Source organism: Ursus arctos, unplaced genomic scaffold (genome assembly GCF_023065955.2).
Source record: "Ursus arctos isolate Adak ecotype North America unplaced genomic scaffold, UrsArc2.0 scaffold_14, whole genome shotgun sequence".
Lineage (NCBI taxonomy): Eukaryota > Metazoa > Chordata > Mammalia > Carnivora > Ursidae > Ursus > Ursus arctos.
This window is the reverse complement of record NW_026622808.1, coordinates 19,189,464-19,208,678: the sequence shown is the minus strand read 5'-3', so window position 1 is coordinate 19,208,678 and position 19,215 is coordinate 19,189,464. Positions and strand designations below refer to the sequence as shown.

Here is a 19,215-nt window from a genome sequence, read left to right as displayed (position 1 = left end):
TGGACAGTTCACCAAAGAAGATATACAGATGGCAAATAAGCATAGGAAACACCACTACTCCTTAGGGAAATGCAAATTAACACCAGGAACTATCCCTTCACACCTACTAGGATGGTACAAACAAGAAACAAACAAGAACTGACGATAATGGCAAGTGGTGACAAGGATTTGGAGCAACAGGAACCCTCCTCCTGGGTTGCTGGAGGGAACGCCAAGTGGTTCAGCCACTCTGAAAGGCAGCTGGTCCGTTTCTTAAGCAATGAACCATACACTTACTGTGTGATCCAAAATCTACTCCTATGTTTATACCCAAGATAAGTGAAAATACGGTTGACCCTTGAACAAGTGGGTTAGAGGTGCTACCCCCTGCAAAGTTGAAAACCCACATATAACTTTTGGCTCCCCCAAAACTTGACTACTAACAGCCCACTGTTGTCCAGAAACCTTACCAATAACAGAAACAGTTGATTAACATGTATTTTGCATATGTATTATATGCCCTATTCTTACCATAGAGTCAACTAGAGAAAAGAAAATGTTATGAAGAAAATCATAGGGGTGGGGCGCCTGGGTGGCACAGCGGTTAAGCGCCTGCCTTCAGCTCAGGGCGTGATCCTGGCGTTATGGGATCGAGCCCCACATCAGGCTCTTCCACTATGAGCCTGCTTCTTCCTCTTCCACTCCCCCTGCTTGTGTTCCTCTCTCGCTGGCTGTCTCTATCTCTGTCGAATAAATAAATAAAATCTTTAAAAAAAAAGAAAAAAAAAAAGAAAATCATAGGGGCGCCTGGGTGGCTCAGTCAGTTAAGCATCTGCCTTCGGCTCAGGTCATGATCCCGGAGTCCTGGGATTGAGCCCCGAGTCAGTCTCCTGCTCAGCACAGAGTCAGCTTCTCCCTCTCCCTCTGCCCCTCCCCTGGCTTGTGCTCTCTCTGTCTCTCTCTTAAATAAATATTTTTTTAAAAAGAAAATCATAAGGAAGAAAAAAATACATTTCCAGTCTTGTTCTATATATATCGAGAAAAGTCTGCATCTAAGTGGACCCACACAGTTCAAGCCTATGTTATTCAATGGTCAACTGTGTATGTTTATTCAAAAACCTGCGGACAAATGTTTATAGAAGTTCTGCTCATAATCTCATAATCACCGAATTCTGGAAACAACTAAACCAAATCATCAACTGGTGAATGGATAATTTATGGCAGACCCATACCATGGAATACTATTCAGCAATAAAAAAAATTGGGGGGAGGGCGGCTGCCTGGGTGGCTTAGTTGGTTAAGTGTTTGACTCGATCTCAGCTCAGGTCTTGATCTCTGGGCTGTGAGTTCAGGCCCCACATTGGGCCCGGTGCTGGGCATGGAGCCTACTTAAAGATTTTGATTTATTATTATTTGCCAGAGAGAGAGCGTGCGCGTGCGAAAGAGTGAGCACATAAGTAGGGGGAGTAGCAGGCAGACAGAGAGGGAGAAGCAGATACCCTGGTGAGCAAGGAGCCTGACATGGGGCTCAATCCGAGGACTCAGGGATCATGACCCAAGCCGAAGGCAGACTCTCAATCGCTCAATCGACTGAGCCACCCGGGCACCCCTGTGGAGCCTCCTTTAAAAAAAAAAATTGTTTTTGAACTACTGTGAAACAGTAAGAAATATATATTTGGTCTCTGCCCTGGTTTCCTGTCACATAGTTCCGAAAACGCTAGGAATCTTTGCAGTGAAAAGTGTCTTTGTATGCTAAGAGATGACTCTCTGCTGGGGACACTGGAGAGCCTCAAGAGGGGGGCTGCTTGCTTGGGGAGCCAACCATGTGATTAGACAGCTGGAGCTTTCAGTCCCCCTCCCTGGCCTGGAAGGGAAAGGAGAGGAGGCTGAGGGAATCACCAATGGAATGGCCAGTGATTTAATCAGCTGTGCCTTCAAAATGAAGCCTCCATCAACATCCCTGAGAGTTTCCGGGTTGCCGAACACACTGAGGGGCTGGGAGGGCGGTACACCTAGAGGGGGCAGGAAGCTCCATGCCCCTCCCCTTATACCTTGCTCCCTGCATCTCTTCCATCTGGCTCTTTCTGAGTTGTCTCTTTTCTAATAAACCAGTCATCTAGTAAGTGCACTGTTTTCCTAAGTTCTGTGACCAGCTCTAGGAAATTAACCAAACCTGAGGCCGGGGTTGTCGGAAACTTGATTAATAGCCAGTAGGTCAGAAGCACAAGTAACACCCTGGACTTGAGACTTATGCTCAAGTGGGGGCAGCCTTACCGGACTGAGCCCTTAACCTGTGGGATCCGTAGTAATTCCAGGCAGTTAGTGTCAGAATTGAAACAGAATGTAGTTTATCTGGTCGGTGTCGGAGAGTTGCAGAATTGGTTGGCGTGGAGGGGAAAAAACCACATAAGTTTGGTGTCAGAAGTGAAGAGTCAGCAAGAGTAGAAAGAAACGGCAGTTTCCTTTTTAACTACTGATACACAAAACAACCTGAATGAGTCTCAGATGAATTTTGCTAAGAGAAAGAAGCCAGCAGTGGAGATCACCTGTGTCAAAACTCAGAACTGACTAAGAAGTGAATTTAGCAAAGTTGCAGGATATAAAGTCACAAAAATCGGTTGCTTTTCTGTACACGAACAATGAATAATCCAAAAAGAATATCATGAAAACAATTCCATGTACAATAGCATCAAAATGAATTAGATGCTTAGGAACGAACTTAACCAAAGGGACAGAAGTGCACGGAAAACAAAAATGTTGCTGGAAGAAATTAAAGAAGGCACAAATAAATGAAAAGACACCCTGTATTCAAGAATGAGAAGACTTAATAACATGTTAATATTACCCAATGCAATCTATAAATTCAGTGCAATCCCTATCAAAATCCCAACAACAGGGGAAACTGGGTGGCTCAGTCATTAAGTGTCTGTCTTTGGCTTAGGTCATGATCCCAGGGTCCTGGGACTGAGCCCCCAGTTGGGGTCCCTGCTCAGTGGGAAGCCTGCTTCTCCCTCTCCCATTGCCCTTGCTTGTGTTCCCTCTCTCCCTGTCTCTCTCTCTGTCAAATAAATAAATAAAATCTTAAAAAAAAAATCCTAACAACAGTCTTTGCAGAAATTAAAAAAAAAAAAATCCATCCTGGACTTCATACGTAATCTCAAGGGACCCTGAAGAGCAAAAATGAATCTTGAAAAAGAAGGGGTGCCTGGGTGGCTCAGTTGGTTGGGCAACTGCCTTCAGCTCAGGTCATGATCCTGGAGTCCCAGGATCGAGTCCCTCATCAGGCTCGCTGCTCGGCAGGAAGCCTGTTTCTCCCTCTCCTGCTCCCCCTGCTTGTGCGCTCTCTCTGTTAAATAAGTAAATAAAATCTTAAAAAAAAAAAAAAGAAAGAAAGAAATTGCACCTCATCAAAATTATCAGTTTTTTGCATCAAAGGGCACTATCCAGAGAGTGAAAAGGCAATCTATAGAATGGGAGAAAATTTTTGCAAATCACATATCTGATAAGGGATTAATATCTAGAATATATAAAGAGCTAAAACTCAACAACAACAACAAACAACCCAAGTGAAAAGTGGGCAAAGGACTTAAATAAACATTTCTGCAGAGAAGATATGGCATACCTCGGAAATATTGCAGGCTTCGTTCTGCAACACTGCAATAAAGCGTGTCAGATGGGTTTTTTCTATTTCCTGCGCATATAAAAGTTATGTCTACACTATACTGTGGTCTATTAAGTGGGCAGTAGCTTTATGTCTAAAAAGTTCATACTTTATTTTTTTTTAAGATTTTATTTATTTATTTGACAGAGAGAGACAGCCAGCGAGAGAGGGAACACAAGCAGGGGGAGTGGGAGAGGAAGAAGCAGGCTTACAGCAGAGAAGCCTGATGTGGGGCTCAATCCCAGGACTCTGGGATCACGCCCTGAGCCGAAGGCAGACGCTTAACGACTGAGCCACCCAGGCGCCCCTAAAAAGTTCATACTTTAATAGAAAAATACTCTATTGCTAAAAAATGATAACCATCATCTGAGCTTTCAGTGAGTTTTAATCACTGGTCACAGATTGCCATAACAAATAGAATATTAATGAAAAAGTTTGAAATATTGCAAGAACTGCCACAATGTGACACAGAGACATGAAGTGAGCAAATGCTGTTGGGGAAATGGCACTGATAGACTTGGCTTGACGCAGCCTTGCCACAAACCTTCAATGTGTAAAAACCACAATACCTGTGAAGTGCAATAAAGCGAGGCACAGCAGATAAGGTATGTGTGCATACAGGTGGACGACAGGCACGGGAGAAGTTGCTCAACACCATTAGTCATTAGGGAAATGCAAATCAAAGGTGCAATGAGACGTCACCGCACACTCATTGGAATGGCTATTATTTTTTTAAAAATAGGGGCGCTCGCTGGCTGAGTTAGTAGAGCATACGACTCTTAATCCTAGGTTCTAAGTTTGAGCCCCATGTTGGGTGCAGAGATTACTTAAAAATAAAATCTTTAGGAGGGGTGCCTGGGTGGCTCAGTCGGTGAAGCGTCTGCCTTCGGATCAGGTCATGATCCCAGGGTGCTGGGATTAAGCCCCACATTGGGCTCCCTGCTCCGTGGGGGGGGCCTGCTTCTCCCTCTCTCTCTGCCCCTAACCCCACTTGTGCTCTCTCTCTCTCTCTCAAAATAAAAATAGATAAAAAAAAATTTTTTAATGAAATATTAAATACTCAAGAATTAAAAGCAAGACTCAAACAGATATTTGTAAACCAATGTTCACAGCAGCATTACTCACAATAGCCAAACGCTGGAAACAACTCAAGGGTCCATCAGTTGGTGAACAGATAAAGAAAATGTGGCATAATTGCCAATGCAATAGTATTCAGTCTTAAAAAGAGAGTGAAATTCTGACACGTGCCACCACACGGATGAACTTTGAAAACATTATGCTAAATGAAATAAGCCAGACACAAAAGGACAAATATTGTAAAATTCCACTTATATGAGGTCCCGACAGTAGTCATATTCATAGAGACAAAGTAGAATAGTGGGAGCCAAGCGTTGGGAAAGGGTGGGGAGTTAGTGCTTCATGGGGACAGGGCTGCAGTTTGGGAAGATGAGAAAGTTCTGGAGATGGATGGTGGTGATAGCTGCACAACTATGTGAGTGTACTTAACGACACTGAATTGTATACTCCATTACCAATTCAAATGGGTAATTATGTGTTAGGTATATTTCCCTACAATAAAAAACCCTCATACAGTGTATACTAAAAAGGGTGAATTTTATTATACGTCAATTTTTAAAAGTAAATTAAGAAAAAAAAACCTCTTAAGGGGTGCCTAGGTGGCTCAGCCAATTAAGCATTTGACTCGATATCAGCTCAGGTCTTGATGTCAGGGTTGTGAGTTCAAGCCCCATGTTGGGCTCCACGCTGAGTGTGCAGCCTACTTAAAAAAAGAAGAAGAAGAAGAAGAAGAAGAAGAAGAAGAAGAAGAAGAAGAAGAAGAAGAAGAAGAAGAAGAAGAAGAAGAAAAGAGAAGAGAAGAGAAGAAAAGAAAAGAAAAGAAAAGAAAAGAAAAGAAAACTCTTGAGATGAATTATTCCTAGATCATGAGGTTGGGCCTTCGATAACAATGCCCAATTACTGAGCATCTACTGTGTACCAGGTGCCACGTTAGATCCTTTTAGGTATACAGCAATAATAACAAGATACTTACTGAGTATTTGCCATGTGCCTAGCACTGTCCCAGTGCCTTATGTACATGAACCCAGTTATGTCTCCCATTGATTCTGTGAGTTGTGTTGTGTTAACATCCCAGCTCAACAAGGAGAGTGAGGCACGGAGAGGTGGCAAGGGGTTGGTGGCCTCACTGCCTGAGAACTATGTCCAGCTTCCCAAGGCATAGCCTGGATTTTTTGGCGCTGCTGAGCGCCACCAGGGAGGGGAGAGGAGCATACCTACATACTCAGGACCCCACCGTTGCCCCAGACACTGAAGCCAGGTTAGGGAAGGTGAGACCCAAGTCCCAGAGGCCGGCCAACCAGCATGGCTGGCCGATATTGCAGCCCCAGGGGACTCCACTCACGTAAGCAGGAGCCCAGAGGCCAGGATGGGAAGAGGTTCCCTGGGGCCCTGCTGTTTGTGCTTCCAGGAGCTGCTGTCCCCTGGGCTTCGGAAGGGCAGAGGGGAGGGGATTAGGCCTGTGGAACTGCAGGCTGTGTGTGTGTGTGTGTGTGTGTGTGTGTGTGTGTGTGTGTGGTCAGGGGTGGGGGGGACTCGGCTACCCTACAGAATTGCACCCCGGGGCTATGTGGAGTCACCCTTCCTTCCCTGGCCTGCCGCTGCTCAGGGTGAACAAAGTCGGGCTGGAGGCTGCTCCATTAATGTCCCAATGGGACCCAAGGCCATCAAGTGGAGTCAAGGGCAGCCAACAGGCCTTGACATCACAGCCACATGCCCAGACACTCCATCATAAGGGAAAGAACCCGCCCAAGACTCCCCTTCAGACAGGCTGACCACTTGGCGGCATCCTCAGGGGAAGCTGCCATCTGCCCTCACCCCTCCAGGGCCCCTCGGCCTGCCCACGTGGGCTCCCCAAGCATCGAATTGGGCCTCTGGAGGACTGTGCAGCCCAGGAGCATATCAAGGCTTTAGAGAGTTCTGCTGCAGGGGCCAATGGGCAACAAACAAGCTGGGAGGGGAGCAGAAGGGAAAGGAGACACATCCCAGTTGGTAAAAATCATAACAACAATGAAAGCAGTCAACTGCTGTTAAGTGCCACATGCTAGGCACTGTGCTGTGTCTGGGCACGTACTAATGCCCCATTTTCAAGAGAAGTAAACTGAGGTACAGACAGGATGAACAACTTGGCGAGTAGTAGAAGAAAGATTTCAACCCGGGCAGCCAGACTACAAACCTGCACGCTAAATCACCGGGTGTCTGCCTCTCCCCCAGGCAGGCCTAGCATCTCCCTGGGCTCCCTGCCCCACTTCACCCGACTCCCTCGTAGGAGGTGCCAGGCAGCCTTTATGGAAAGGCCTGGCATTTGCTTTGTGAAGGTCACACAGAGGTTGAGGGCGGGCGCTGGTGTGTGTCTGCCAGGCAGGCGCGTGGTGCCAGGTGACACGGCTGTTTGTAAGGGCTGGATGTGCACAGAGGGTCTGTGTCTGTGTGAGTCACAGTGTACGTGTGCTCAGGGGTACCCGTGTGTATAGAGGTCTCCGTGTGGATTTGTACATCCGAGTGTGTCAGTGGGGTCTGGGTGCGCATGGGTGCCTGCATGGCTCTGTGTGTCGGCATCTATGTCTATGAACCCATGTGACCTTGGAAGAGTGTACCTGGCTGCCACACATACGCCGTGACTGTCCCTGACTCCTGAGTGGGGATGAGGTGTGTTCCTGTGTGTGGCTATGCGCAGGTGGGAATCAGACCTGGCTGTGTGCCGTGGTGAGAGTGTGTTCCTGCAGGCAGTGTGGTGTACCATACTGTGTGAGACCAGGGTTCCTGTGGTCTGTGTGTCACTGCACCCATGGGTCAACCTCAGAGTCTCTTTGTGTCCCTACCAGCTAAGAGACCCATGCCTTATGTAGTAAACACCAGGTGACCCCGAATACCCTGTGTGTGGGTGTGTCTGTGTTTGTGTCGGGTGTAGCTGTGGATGTAGAGTGTGTGTGTGTGTGTGTGTGTGTCCGTGTCTGTGTCTGTGTGTGTCTAGGTGTCGGAAGGGGTTGGTGGAGGGAAACAAGGACAAGGTTGGAGCACCCTGAGACTTCTGAGAACTTCTCTGCTCCAGCAGTGTCCAGCTGGTTCTAAATAACCGCCAGGAGTTCCAGCAGGAGCCACCCTCCCTCCTCCACCCCAGCTTGGTTTTCAGCCTGGCAGCCCCAGCACAGAGGGGGTAGGGAAGACTGGAGGCACTGAGCAGAGCAGGGCCAGAGGGACCTGGCTCCAGGCCGGTGGCCTGGGAGTGGAGCCCAGGTGACGCTGGACACCCATATTTGCTGCCAGAATGAGTGCCAGAAACCCAGGTTTAGGGGCATAAAGAGGGTGAAGGGATCCCATCTTAAATAGGAGGGGGGCAGGACCGAACACTCTGTTGGAGGGTTATCACCTGCAGGAAGCCCCTAGCAACACCAAGAATTTTAGGGCCAGGGAAGGGGATGGGGCTCCAGACAGACCCTAGAAGCCACTTTGGGGACTCCGCAAGGCAGACTAGGCACCCTCTCCCCCCAGCCAGAGCCCTTGATGGTAAAGGAGGAAATTGGCCGCCCGCCACCCACCTGACAGATCTGCCTGGAGGGTGCCAACGGGTGTCCTCGTCGCTGAAGGAGAAGTGGACCAGGGACTCAAGGCCCGCGGGGGGCAGTGTCAGGTCAGGGGGCCGGGGCCTTGCCCGGGGTGCTGCACCTGAGCGCATGGGTGCCAAGCGCCGTCGGGGCGAGCATGGGGACAGCGGCCCGGTGGTGTGACAAGCACTGCTCGCAGGCCGGAGGTGTCTGTGGCCACCGCCGGCGCCGCCTCCACACCCGCCCTCCCGGTGACCCCCCCAGGGACTGCCCCGGGCCTCTCCTGTCCCCAGCGCCCAGGAGGGCTCCGCGCGGGCCTCCGCCTGCGGAACTCTGAGCACACTTCCCGCCTGCCCCCCTCCCTCCTGGCCTGGGCGGGGGGCAGGCTCCCGATTCCTGGGCTCTGGCCCCAGGCCCCCCCCCACCCCCTCTGCCACGCCTTGCCTCTGGCCCCGCCTTCCTCCCTCCCTACTCTGACGTCGAGCTGGGCCCTCTGGAGCCCTCTGAACGCTGTGCGCCCCTGGGGGAGAGAGACTCGCCCCCGCCGGCGGAGTGCGGGTCTGGTGACAAAAACCCGGGGGGAGGGACGACGGATGCGGGGAAGGGGGTGGAGCAGAGACAGGAAAGACAGAAGTGGAGACAGAAACAGAGAAACTCGGAGAGAGGCACTGATTTCCCACAAACATACCCCATCCCCGACTCCGCGCGGGGCTCCCGACCCTTCCTCCTCTTCTCTCCCCTCCCGGATCTCTTCCCCGAGTCCAGACGCCGAGCCTGTCCCCGCAGGGTCCTCTCCCGGTGTATCTCTGGACTCAGGTTCCAAACAAGTGCGTGTGGAGAGCAGGGGTTAAGAGAGTAGGCAGAGGACCCTCTCCTGGTTCTGGAGAAGCCCCCAGAGCCAGTCTGCTCCCACCTCCGGGCTGTCAACCTCCGTTTCCAAGATAAACGGACCCTGGGAAGCCAGACCGGATGTGGTCTCCAGGCTCCTCATCCTCAAGCTTCCAGCCCCCGCATCCCACCCCGGGTCTGGCCAGGAAGAGAAAGTCCATTTGCACTCAGTGCCCGATGCACCCGGTAACATCACCGTGCCTCCTGGCAAGGCAACCCGCAGATGGCAGCGCTGGCCCCATTTCACAGGCCGTTAGACTGAGGCTAGCAGCCCTGAACACACGTCCCCAGATCACCCTGGACGGCAGGTTGGTCTCACTCCTCCGAAGTCTGACCAGCCTCAGGTCTGCACAGGAAGTGGGAGGAACTTAACGCTTATTGAGTGCCTACTGTATGCCCTATCAGATGTCTCCACAGCAACCCCCGAGGGCAGGGATGATTTTTATCGCTGCCCTGTGACGGAAGAGGGGAAGTTACGCTGGGGAGAGCCAGCTAGGAACCCCAGACCTAACCCGCGCCAGATGGTCAGGGGAGATTCGAACCCACCGCCGCTGGCACGCACTTACCCAGCCCACGCCTGGCGGCCAAAATCCTGGAAGCTGCGGAGAAGCCGAAGGCGCCTGCGGAAAGTTGGGGACGGGATGGCGAAGAAGACCGGCGAAGAGGGCGGCGAACGTGGGCGGCGGGGTGCGCGCGGGACCGGTGGTTCAGGCAGGAACGCCTCGTCCTCGGCAGCCGCCGCCGCCGGGAAGGCCGCCAGCTGCAGCTCGGGGATGCGGCCCAGACCTCGCGGCCGCGCCATAACCACAGGGGGCGCGGGGCGGCCCCGCCTCGGCGGGCGCTGGGGAGCAGCGCCGCCCGCCAGCCCCGGGCAGCCCACGCAGGCTGGCCGCCCAGCCCTGGGGCCCACGGGCCCCACCCCGCCCGGCTGCCTCGGCCCTTCCGGCTTCGCTCTGGGGCCGCCCCTGGGGCGGAGCGGGCCCGGGGCGCCCACGCGGCTGCGGCAGGACACCCCTCAAACCGCAGGGGCACCCGCAATCCCCTTGAGGTCCTTACAACCGCCGGAAGCGTCTCTACAAACATCTGGGGTGCCCCCCAAATCCCTGGGGTGCTTTCACAAACCGCTGTGGCTCTCACAAACCTCAATGGCGTCCCTAAAGTCCCTCAGATGTCCCCACAATTCCAGGGAGTGTCCCAACTATCCCTGAGGTGTCCCCCACAGAACCCAGAGGTGCCCCCAAATCCCAGAGTTCCCCCCAAAAGCCAGAGGTGCTCTGAGAGGCCCCACAGACTCTGGGACAATCCCTTAGCTTCCCAATGTCCCCAACTAGTGTCCTCCTTGTTACTGATATATTCCCACAAACCCCAGGAGCACCCCAAGACTCTCAGGATGCGCCCGCAAATGAAACTCCTTCAGATCCCAGGACCAACACCAGGCTTCCTCGGATGTCCCCCAAATCCCCTAGAGCACCCCCACCATCCCTGAGTCAGGCAGAGACCCCCAGCGCACCCCTAGAATTTCCCACAGCCACAGAGTATCCCCACAGACCGCATGAGGGCCCCCCAAATTCTAGGATCCCTCACAGATCCTAAGAATGCTTCCACAGTCCCTCAGATGTCCCCCAATCCCTGAGTGGCTCCACAGCATCCCTGAGATGCCCCCACAAGTTCAGAGACACCAAAATAACCTCGGGGGTGTCTTCAGACTCAAGGGGTGTTCCCATAAATATGTATCTGCCCCCAAAATCCTAGAGTGCCCCACAGACCCCAGGGACACAACTAGATTCCTCCAGGGTTCCTAAGACAGTCCTATAACCCTAGGCTACCTTCCAAAACGAAGATGAACCCACAATCCTTGGGGACACCTCCAGAATGTCCCACCCCAGCTTCTGAGACATGCCTTATAACTCTGAGACACCCCTAGACTCTGAGTGTGTTCACAGCCCCCAGAGACTCCTGAGATTCCCCCAGTCCTGCCACTCCTTAGGATCTCTGAGGCATCTTAGAATTTGGGCCCTCCACAGCTCATGACGTGGCCCCAAGAAGCCGACCTCCCCTCAGCAGAGCAGTAGAAGCAGAGAGGGAGTTTCCGCATGCCCAGCCACTGTGACTCTGGGGGGGGCACATGATTCCCTTTCACAGATGAAGAAAGGGAGCCGGAGGAGGTGAAGATTCTAGAACAAAGTTAGCCAGCTGGTTACAATTCCAGAGACTACCCCAACCTGTCTGTGGCTCTTTGGGGTTAGGAGAAGCTTGTTTTAAATAAGAACAATGGAGTGAATCTCTATTGTAGGGCCCTGCCTCTGTAAATACCTTTCTCTCTCTACCTGTTGGCTCCATTGTCATGGGCCCCCAAGCTGGCCTAGGCTTGAGTCTGGTCTCCAGCACTTCTTAGTCATTTGACTTTGGGTCAGTCACTTCATTTCATTGAGCCTCAGTTTTCCTACCTGTAAAATTGGCATAATAATACTATGCATCTCACGGATGGACATGTGAAAAAAAAAAAAGACTTGGAAAAGCATTTGGACATAGCAAAGCACTCACTGAATATTAGCTATGATTATCTGACAAAACCTTTTTTTGAGAGCTTATAATGTGCAAGCCACTATACTAGCCAGAGGATCCAGATGATGAAGATGAAGATGGTGATGATGATGATAGCAGCTAACCTGGACATTCAGCACTCTATCTCTGATCTCTTTTCACCCTCACAAAATACCCGCAAAGTGATATACTGTTGTCCCTATTTTACAGATGGGAAAATTGAGTCCCGGCGAGAAACAGCCTGCTCAAGGTCACACAGCCAATGAGTGTCTGAGCCAGGCTCTGTAGCAGTGTTTGCCACCCTTTATTTTCATTATCCCCTCCCCGCCTGGAGGAATAGCCTGCTTAGACAGTCCCAACCCCTAAACTGCCTTCTCTGTGAAATGTTCCAGCCACCGATACACGGGCAGACCTCAGAGACACAGCGGGTTCGGTTCCAGACCATTGCAATAAAGTGAAGATCCCAACAAAGCGGGCCAAATGAATTTTGTGGTTTCCCAGCGCACATAAAAGTCATGTTTACGTGACACTGTTCTCTACTAAGTGTGCAATAGCATTCCATCTAAAAAAGTGCACATACCTTAATTTAAAAGCGCTTTATTGCTAAACAATGCTGACCACCATTTGAACTTTCAGCGAGTCGTAATCTTTGCTGGTGCAGGGATTTCTTCAAATAAGAAAACAGTGAGGTTCGCCGCATGGATCGGGTCTTCCTTTTAGGAGCAGTTTCTCTGTAGCCATTTTACCCACCATAGAAAGTCTTTCAAGATGGAAGTCAATCCTCTCAACCCCTGCGGCTGCTTTATCAACCAACGTTATGGCATATTCTAAAGTCCTTGTCCTTTCAACAATCTTCACAGCATCTTCACCCGGAGCAGATGCCCTCTCGAGAAACCACATTCTTGGCTCATCCCTACGAAGCCACCCTTGCTCCGATCCAGTTTGATCGTGAGATTGCTGTGATGCCATCTCATCTTCAGCCCCCACTCCTGATTCTACTCCTCTTGCTCTTTACACGTGCAGATCCTTCCTCCCCTGACGTCTGGAACCCCTCCAAGTCATCCAGGAGGGCTGGGGAGCCACTTCTTCCAAACTCCTGTTCCTGTTCACATTTTGACCTCTTCCCGTGAGTCAGAATGTTCAGGACGGCATCTAAGATAGTGAGTCCTTTCCAGGTTTTCAATTTATTTTGCCCAGATCCACCAGAGGAGTCATGGTCTACGGCAGCTATGGCTTTACAAAATGTATTTCTTAAATAATAAGACTTGAAAGTCAAAATGACTCCTTCATCCGTGGGCTGCAGAATCGATGTAGTGTCAGCAGACGTGAAAACAGTATTAATCTCATTGTACGTCTTTGTTAGAGCTCCTCAGTGGCCAGGCGCGTTGTCAGTGAACGATCGTATTTTGAAAGGAATCCTTTTTTTTTTTTTTTTTTTTTTTGAGCAGTAGGTCTCAACAGTGGGTTAAAAATACTCAGTAGGCTCAGTAGGGGGGCGCCTGGGTGGCGCAGTCGTTAGGCGTCTGCCTTTGGCTCAGGGCGTGATCCTGGCGTTCCGGGATCGAGCCCCACATCAGGCTCCTCTGCTAGGAGCCTGCTTCTTCCTCTCATACTCCCCCTGCTGTGTTCCCTCTCTCACTGGCTGTCTCTCTGTCAAATAAATAAATAAAATCTTAAAAAAAAAAAAATACTCAGTAAACCATGTTATAAACCAATGTGCCGTCATCCAGGCTTTGTTGTTCCATTTACAGAGCAGACCGAATAGGTGTAGCCTAATTCTTAAGGGCTCTAGGATTTTCAGGATGGCAAATGAGAACTGGCTTTCAGTTAAAGTCACCAACTGCACTGGCCCCTAACAAGAGAGGCGCAGCCTGTCCTTTGAAGCCAGGCATTGACTTCTCCTCTCTAGCTATGAAAGTCCTGGAAGGCATCTTCCAATAGAAGGCTGCTTTGTCTACACTGAAAATGTGTTTAGTGTAGCCACCTTCATTAATCATCTTGGCTCAAGCTTCTGGATAACTTGCTGCAGCTTCTACACCAGCACCTTGCACTTTTATGTAATCGAGATGGCTTCTTTCCTTAAACCTCATGAACCAACCTTCCGCTTGCTTGGAACTCGTCTCTGGCAGCTTCCTCCCCTCCCTCGGCCTCCACAGAACCGAAGAGAGTGAAGGCCTTGCTCTGGATGAGGCTTTGGCTTAAGGGAGTGTTGTGGCTGGTTTGATCTTCTATCTAGACCACTCAAACTTTCTCCAAATCAGCAACGACGCCGTTTTGCTTTCTTACCGTTCCTGTGTTTGCTGGAGGGGCACCTTTAATTTCCTTCAAGGCTTTTCCTTTGCCTTCACAACTTGGCTCACTGGTCCAAGAGGCCTAGCTTTCCATCTGTCTCAGCTTCCAACATGCCTTCCTCATTAAGCATAATCAATTCTGGCTTTTGATTGGCAGGGAGAGACATGTGCAACTCGGACTTTCACTTGAATGCTTAGAGGCCACCAGCATGATTCACTGGCCTAATCTCAATACTGCTGTGTCTTAGGGAATAGAGAGGCGCAAGGAAAGGGAGAGAAGGGGGAAAAAACTGCTCGGTGGAGCAGTCAGAACACAGCACAACTTTCATGGATTTTGTTTGCCGACTTACAGGGGCGAGGTTCGTGGTGCCCCGAAATAATGACACTAGTCCCATCAAGTGGATCACATGACTACAATAAATAAAAACGAAAACGTGTGAAACGTTGCCAGAACTACCAAACGTGACGCACAGAAACAAAGTGAGCAAACGCTGTTGGGAAAATGGCGCTGAGGAACTTGTTCCATGTGGAGTCGCCACGAACCTCCAATTTGTAAAAAATGCAGTCTCTGCAAAGCGTAATGAAGCGAGGTATGCCTGTATTGTATATCTCTTTACGTACTATCTGTTTATTTGGCTTTATACATAAATGTAAAGGTTTTTCCCCACACACACACATCACCCAAGGACCAATTTTCGCTCCCTCGTTGGGAATGCAGGGTTTCCTAATCTTGGCACTGTTGACATTAAATGTCAGATAATCCTCTATCTACTAGTAGCCAGGAGCACCCCCTCAATCATTAAACTAAAATGTCTCCAACCTTTGCCACATGTCCCCTGGAGGCCAGAATCACCCTCAGGTGAAAACTCCTGGTCTAAACCCACTAAGACTCTTGCACTGGCCACTGGGACCCTTTGGTCCAGCTGCAAACAGAAAGGAAGAACATTCTCATTTACCTGCCCTCAGGCTTCCCTCCATTGTTTTGCGGACTCTTCAAGTCAGACTTTGGAAATGGGGTTCTGAATAGGCCCATTTCACAGACGTGGAAACCTGAGGCCCAGGAAGGGGAAGTGACATGGCCAGGGTCAGGGAAAGAGCAGGGCCGGATGATGAAACCAGTTGTCTGACTCCAGAGACTGGGATTTTAGCCACTAGGCTACATAGGCCCTTCATGGTTCAGTCTCCTTCCAGCTCAGTGACCTTTGCCCCTTCCTAAAAAGTCAGAGATAAACTAAGGCCTAAAGCCAATCTTGACCATGGCCGTGTGAACCTATATGAGCTGCCCTGTCACCTCCCTGCCTCATTTCCTTCCACTCATCTCTTGTTCACTTCTACCACACTTTGCCTCTCTACTTTTCTCGAACATAACAGACATGCTCCTACCCCAGGACCTTGGAACTGGCTGTTCCCTCTGCTTGTCACCTTCTTCCCTCAGGCTCACTTAGCAACCAGTGTGTCACTTCATTTAGGTTGTACTAAAATGTCACCTCCTCAGAGAGCCCTACCCTGACCCTAGGGTCTCTCTTTTCTTCCTGTCCCACGTGTCACCATCTGAAATTATCATAGGCCTTTACTTGTTATTCCTCCTCATCCACTAGCCTGAGACTCCAGGACGGCAGGGACTGGGGGTCTGTCTCATTCTTGACCACAGCCTGAAGATGCTCTATCGCTCATTGTGGCATGAACGGCCCTGTTCCAATGAGGAAAATGAGGCTCAGGCAGGTGAATCCTCTCCTCAGGTCACATAGCAAGTCAAGGGTAAAGGCTGGATTTGAGCTCTTACTCCGGAGTGAAGACAGTGGGCTCAGATGCCCCCCTCAGAAACTCTGTCCTCACTCTGTCAGGCCCAAAGCCCTACCTGCAACTCAGAGGAGCCTGCAGTCAATCTGTGATTGGTGAAAGGGGGGGGGGTGCCCTGGCAGCCAGGGCCCAGGACTGTGGTTTGGAGGACACCCCCCTTCTGTCTGCAGACGTCAGAGAGATGCACTTTGCAGAAGTGCAGTTCTCAAAACACCATCTCCTGGCTGCCCAGCCCCAACACCAGCAAGACGTGAGCCTTACCACAGCCCCAGGGGGCGGGGGGGGGCAGATCTTATGCACCCAGTGTAGTAAGAACCCTGAGGCTCAGGTGGGCATGATCGTGGGCTCCTGGTCTCACAGCCAGTTGGCAGGCAGGGCTACAGTCTGATTCTCACCCACCAATCTGGAGTCCAGGAGACCTGGGTGTTAACCCCAACTCGCTGTGCGACCTTGGGCAAGTCAGTTCTTTCCGGTTCCTCGGCAGGAACGGCGAGCCAAAGACGCTGGGAGTTAACACGCAGGTTGGTGTTGGGAGGCCCTGGCACGGGCACGGGCAGGGGCAGGCGCCGAGGTGAGCCGGGAACTCCGTGTCCGCAACTTTTCCGCCAACTTCCTCTGCATCCGCCAGACGGCCGTCTCCACTGCGCTGGGCTGGACGGGGAGAGCCGCCTGGTCCCGCCCGGGGACGCCGAGGACCTCACCCGCAGCCTGCGGTCGGCCGGCCTGGCGCCCACTCTCCGAGGCGCTCGATACGCATGAAATAATAACCTGGGGCGCCACGGTAGTGGTGGCGGCCGTGACTTTGCTCTGCTCGGGGACTAGAGCCCCACGGGCAGGTCCGGACTCGGAACGCGCGCTCAGCCTGTGCCTTCCTCGTCACCCAGCAGAGGGCGCGCGGAGGGAGGGGCGCGAGGAGGGACCCGTTCCAGTGCACCGCCAGGGATAAAGGGAGAGCCAGAGATGAGAGGAGGCGAGGACCCAAGTGGAGACAGAGGCCACGGGCCAGAAAGAGACCCCAGTCTGGCTGCCTCTACCCCTTCCTGCGGCCCAACAGCACCTCCCTCGGCGGGAAGAGTTTGGAAGTACAGAGGGGCACGGGGGTAGGGGCCGTACGTTGGTCCTGCCTTCAATTCAGGCAAGCCCCCCCTCCCCGCCCCCACTACCACCGGAGTCTTTCTCTTCCTCCAGCTCCATCTGCCTCTTGACAGATCGTGGTGGTGCCGTGACTCAGCCCCGCAGGGCGCCAGGAGCACAGGCTCATACTTCCCCAGGTCTGGAGGGGGGTTGTGGATGCCATCTCAGATGGAGGGCAGTGCCCTCTCTCTGGGGGTTCTTGTGACTCAAGTCTAGGGCTGTCTGGATCCCCTTTTTGGTGGCTGCATGAACTGCAATGTGGGTAGCACTGGAACGCCCTGTGTGCACTCAGAGAACCCCCTTTCTGGAGAAACAGGCTGGCAGGAAGCCCATTCTAAGAAGCAAGGTTCCACTGGAGGCCTCTCAGTTCCCCCTTCCTCCTTCTGCCTAAGGGTAGGGGGAAGACGCTGGCACCTATGCCTTCCCTCTGGCCACAGCCACTGGAGGCTACGCAGGCCTACAGTGAAACAGAAACCTGAGCCCTGTTGGGATGTGGTTGAGGTTCCTATTTTTAATTCCCACCCTGGCAGAGTAGGGTCTACTCAAACGCCATCTCCTCTCCTGAGTCCAGGTCCCTGAGTGACTATCTACTGAGCACTCAGTGTGTTAAGTCCTGTACACACATCCCCAATCTCCCAGAACTCTCAAACACACCCCCTCCCAGCAGAGCAGTACCACCAGCCCCACTTTACAGATGGGGAAACTGAGGCCCAGAGAGGGCAAGACCCTGGTGCCAGGACCCCAGGCATCGGACAGAGGGGTGTTGGAATCTCAGCTCTGCCATTTCCTGCTTGTGTGAGCTTGGGCACGAAGGAGGGACTTTGCTCTGCTGGGCCTCAGTCTGTCCAACAGGAATACCTCCTGAGGCACTGGAGAGGAAGACATGTGGAAAAGTCCCCGGCACGGAGCCCGAGAGTGAGCCATTAGGAGATGGATACCACCAAGATAATGATGATGGTTACCACTCAGCCACTGTCCCCAGAGAGTCAGTACCCCAGACACCAGGGTAGAGGGAGTCCCTGGGGTCTTAAAAAGGAAGAGGGCCCAGTTCCGACTGCACCCAACTCCTTCACTGGTCTCTCAGGACAGAGACCTGAGCCAGTTTGGCGAGCAGCCCCGGGTCTTGGCATTTCCTGTTGATTCCAGCTTTTGTTTTCCTTTAGCTTCTCTCCAGTTCCCTTTGGGAAATAGCAGGCTATGTATGCTGGGCCCATGACACTTGCTTCCTGCCTGGGGGGCAGGGGTGCTGGGACTGGGTATGTCTCCAATGGGAGTGGGTTGGGTGGTTGGGGGGGTTTGTAGGGCCTGCTGGAAGGCCCCAGAAAGAGCTAGAATTGTAGGGTCACTGCCTAGAGGGGCCTCCCTCGGGACTCCAGGAGTGACAGGCCTGAATCTGACCATTTCAGTGATGTCCCAAGCAGAGGGGCACCCATGGGGGCCAGACAGAGCACACAGCTGAAGCTGTCAATCACACAGTCAGACCCCTGAGCACCACTAGAGCAGCTAGTGTAACTAAAAACACCAGGTGGTTAGAGGATGGCAGGCAGATGAGAGCACACCCCAGAAGTCAGACGACTCCTCGACGTGGGGAACAGAGGCAACTAAGAGCATGTTAGCGTCTCAATCAGTGTCCCTGGGAGATCGGACAGTCCCGCTGACATGGTCACACTGTCCCAGTGCCACCATTCCTGCCTCCCAGGAATCGTATTGTCACAGTCCGTGCCTCAAGAGCACATGCAGTCACTGTCACAGTCGCTGTCCCAGAAGCACACAGTCACATCGTCATGGGACAGGTCATACTGTCACAATTCCTGTGACCCTTAAGTACATAAGTCACACTGTCACAATCGCTGTCCTGGAAGCACACACTGTGTCACAACTACACTATCCTGAAGCACACACAGTGATGCTGTCACAGTCACGGTCTCAGAAGCACATATGGTTCCACTGCCATAATCACTGTCCCCGAGCACACATAATCCCATGTCCCAGTCACAGGTCTCCAGAAGCCCAGGCAGCGCATATAGCTAAGGCAGGCTCAGCTAGTCGTACCCCAACAGCTGGAGCCAACCCAGGTCAGTGAGAGGATGTAATCAGAGCCAGCCCAACACCTCCCCTCACTAACACTGTCCCCTCGGGGAGGCAGGGACTCCCTTACCCTGTGCTGGGACCATGCACCCTCTGGGCACCGGTCCTTCCCTCTGGTCAGCTACTGAACCCTAACACTCCTGCCCTGAGAGGGAGCTCCAACGCAGCACACAGGCCCCCACCACGGTGCTCCCCCAAGAGGCTCCCTCTG

General features: G+C 52.0%; 1 protein-coding gene across 1 annotated transcript in view; it reads right to left on the bottom strand.

Moving 5' to 3' along the window:
• PDE4A (phosphodiesterase 4A) overlaps nucleotides 1-19,215 on the bottom strand; it is a 39,230-nt gene that overhangs the window by 18,958 nt on the left and 1,057 nt on the right.